The sequence below is a fragment of the Chrysochloris asiatica genome, unplaced genomic scaffold (genome assembly GCF_000296735.1).
Source record: "Chrysochloris asiatica unplaced genomic scaffold, ChrAsi1.0 scaffold00006, whole genome shotgun sequence".
Classification (NCBI taxonomy): Eukaryota; Metazoa; Chordata; class Mammalia; order Afrosoricida; family Chrysochloridae; genus Chrysochloris; species Chrysochloris asiatica.
In genome coordinates this window covers 34425447-34429713 of record NW_006408524.1, presented here as the reverse complement: position 1 = coordinate 34429713, position 4267 = coordinate 34425447, and positions in this window count along the sequence as shown.

The window sequence follows — 4267 nt, the reverse complement described above, 5'->3', positions numbered from 1 at the left end:
GTTCAGAATGTATCAGTTAACACAGGAGAAAAAAACACATGAGTCTTTTGCTCTTCAAATTTCTCTTAATGGATGTAAAGGGGCGGGCAAAACAACACTTTCATGTGAACAGAGAAGCTTTTGGCCTTCAACGAAAATAGATCACATTGAATATGTAAATGTTCTGCAAGATAGATTCTACTGATGTTCTTAGTATTTAGCAGACAGTATCATTGAGGCATTTACAAATGGTAAAATAATTCTTACGATAAATGAGAAATTTCTTTCACTTGATTATTAATTATAGAAACGAACCTGGAATCCTTGGATGTGCTGCTGAGTTGCTCAGATTGGGAAGTACAAAGTGAGACCCTGCTGTGTGGGTAAACTGATGACTCACTTTTAATATCAGGTTGAGCCAGGAACTCAAGCTCTGCCAAGTCAGCTCCACAGGGAGTCCCACTTCAACCCACTCACATTTCCTAATAACAGCACTCTATTTCAACAGTGCTGAAATAAACTGTGCTTCACTTTGGCATTTTGATTTGTAAATGAAGGTAGCATGTCAAATAATGAATTAGAGTGGTGTCCCTGGATAAAGCTTGAAAGTAACAAGCTAAAAGGATACCTGTATTATGACAATGGAATATATTTTTTTCCCATAAGAAATGAGAAAAGTTTCATTTGTAATATCCTTTTGTATCCATTTTAATTATAGAATTATTCCACTTGTAGTACCCTAAAGATAATGTTGCTGTGATTCATGTTATGAAGAAAATAGGAGAGAGGAGCAGCATTTATAAATCCATACGTGCAAAAATAGGAGTTTGAAAGAGGTTTAATTTATAAACCTGAGGCCAAAGAAGTTTCATGTGATGTAGGCCATGTATTTCTGTGTTTTGACATTGGGATTTAAGCTATCACACTGGTTAGGATTTTTATGACCCCTTTAGACATGTTTATTTGAAATCTCTCTGGCTTTATTTGGTGAACTTTAGACATGCAAAAGTACCCCAAGGGCACACACTCACCTCTGGCAAATTTGTTTCCCATTTTTCCCCTTTTTAGAAAACTCCTGCTCAGATACTATAGCCAGCCACACAGATCAAAAGCCCCATGTTTATTGTCCTGGCCACATGATGGAAAATATATCTCTGGGTAAGCACTGTATTAGGTTTCCTGCCCAAGAAGACAGAATACTTTCTGTTCAGACACAAAGACTGTCCTCAAAGAGGCTTGTGTTTGCCTGTGAAGTTGTACTACCATGTTGATGGCAAATCCAGCATTTTGAAATGTTAACAAATCACTGCTTTGGTTTTGTTTCTTTAATGTTCACTTCCCTCCATTCTCCACAACAGCACTGGGGGCTTTTGTATAGGTCTAACTATTTCAAGTACATTTTTGTGCTTCCCTAGAGTGAAAAAGAAACATTTGGGAATGTAAAGAATGGGTCATTTTAAATGCTTTAAGTAGGCTTTAAAAGTTGATAAATAAATATCAGTCACATTTCTTAGTTATGTGTGCAGTGTTTTCAAGATACTGCAGGTTTCCTAATTCAACAAATTAAACAAAAAAAACCTTTGATTGCTGAGATCCAAAATCGAATGCAAAACTCAGGGACCCAGTCTTATTCAACAGTAAAGTTTCTATAACCAAACTGTCATCGAGTCAGTTCCAACTCATAGAGACCCTATGTACAACAGAATGAAATACTTCCGGGTCCTGCACCATCCCCACCACTGTTGTTGTGCTTCAGGTCATCTTTACAACCACTGTTTCAATGCATCTCATTAGGGGCCTTCCTCTATTTCGCTGACCCTCCACTCTACTGAGCATGTTGTCCTTCTCTAAGGACTGGTCCTTCTACAAAAGTTCCAAGTATGAGAGAGGAAGTTTAACCATCCTTTGTTCTAAAGAGCAATCTGGCTGTACTTCTTCCAAAACAAGGAGGAATTTGTTCCTCCTTCTGGTGGTCAATGATATAGTCACTATTTTTCAGCAATACCGTAATTCAAATGCATTAATTCTTTTTTTAAAATGTTTTATTGTGAATTATCTGATAGTTTACATGGGAGAACATTGGTTTTGCATTCATCCTATCATATATCATTTAATTGCCATAGTTAAAATCCCTTTCATGCATCATGAACCAATCAAAGTGTTCCCTGCAAGCCTGCCCCCAGTCATCAGTACACAGCCGCTCTCCCTCCTGGATCTAGAGTTCCCAGCCGCTCCATCTTTCCACATCATCATCTTTGCTTCCATATCTGGGCATCATTGTTTCTCTGGGTTAAACACACTCAGTTCTTCTCCCTTGATGTCTCCAGGAATCTCCGCTCCTGGACTGCAAGGTCAACCACGCCTCTCCTTTTGCTACAAAACATCTACCTTTGCATTTCCAACCCTCACAATCTGTCCTGATAGTAATTATTCACTACTGTATTACATGAGAGCTATCCACATCTCCTTTCATCAGTCCCTCCCAAACAGATTGGATACTACTCAGTGGAGATTCTACCTTCCTCCACACCCTCTGGATCTAGGCTCGCTCTTGAAAACTTGTAAGCCAGTCACTTCTTGCCTTTGTACCCTACCCCCCCCCCCCATTTTGGGTAGCCAATGTCCAAGTTGCCCATCCCTGTCTATCCTGTGTATTGAGGGGTGAGAATGATCCTCACTGTAAAGATTTGTTCCCTCTTTTGAGCTGCTAAATCCATAGGTGTAGGTCAAGTTCATCAAATTGTATCAGATTAGTCTTTTTTTCCCCTTCTTTCTTCTTCTAGTTGAGCTCTAATAATTAAACCATTGAAGCCAGGTCAAGTGGGTATTATCTATAAGTGTGTGTTCTTGTGCATATGCCCTCTCTTCTTATCAGCTGGACACTTCATTCTCCACTCTAGTCCTCTGAGGCTATGTCACTGACTCTGGGCCCAGGAGATTCCAGGTCTTGCCAAACTTCTAGCCAACCAGGTCTCCACCTGGGTTCACAAGAATATATTGAACATAGTTGGACCTAGCTCACAGCTTCATTGCTGTTTTTCCCTCACTTCCCCTTATCAGCGACCAACCTGGTCACCAGTCAGAGAATGTGTCTACTCATGTATTCCTAATGAACCTCAGTCTTGGAAGGGGGTTTGCCCTGAGGGGACCCGACAGCTTACCTTGATGTCTCCTGGGTGAGCAACTTGCTTGTTCTTGTAGTAGTCAGTCGGACTGCCGTTATTTTTTTGTACTTTCCTATTGGTCTTTCTTTCAAGAAGTATCTTCTGTTCTTCTAGTCGCTCCAGGCTGGTCTGCTTGTCCTTTCCAGTGGAAATTTCCCACCTCAGAAGATTCTGGATGGGGTTCAGAATTCCACCTATGGTCTTATGTAATGCAGAGGGTCCGCAGGAAGCCTCCTTCACTAGGCACATTGCAACCCCATTTTAGATATTCCAATCAGTTATAGGCAGAAGATGGACTTATAAGCTATTTTTGGTGATCTTTCTGGATAGTCCCTTCTCTCCCCCTCAAGTGTCTATTTTATAATGGTATGCAATGGAAACCAAGATTCAAAAGACAGCCAAGCGTCTTAGCATTATTTCCCCCCTTTTGACTATTCCAACTGTATCTCAATCCCTGGATCCCAGAGTCCTTCTGTCCCACTTAGCCCATGCAAACCTGCCTAATTGTTTTCCCATCTGCCTTCTTCTTCCATCCCCCTCCCCCTTCTTGTGTATCACCCCTCCCCAGCACCCAAACTATCCTGTGTCTATGCCCTACCCTGTGCTCCACCTTCCCCTCCCTCCACTCACCCCCCCTCCCCCACATCCCAGTAACCAGTAAAAGAATCTCTCCCCCCTTTAGTATGGGTTCTTTTTCTTAGGCTTTTAAAGTAGTGGTCCTATGCAGTATTTCTCCTTTTGTGACTGACTAATTTCACTCAACATAATGTCCTCAAAGTTCATCCATGTTATGCGGTGGCTTATAGATTCCTTGTTGTTCTTCAAGGTAGCATAACACTCCATTGTGTGTATGTACCACAGTTTGTTTATACATTCTTCAGTTGATGGGCACTTAGATTGTCTCCATCTTTTTGCTATTATAAATAGTGCTGCTATGAACATTGGTGTGCATATATCTACTCGTGTTATGGCTTGTATTTCTTGTGGGTAAATACCAAGTAGAAGGATTGCTGGATCGTAAGGTATTTCTACTTCCAACCTTTTGAGGAAGCACCATATTTCTTTACAGAGAGGTTGGACCATTTTGCAATCCCACCAGCACTGCAGGAGCATCCCAGTTACTC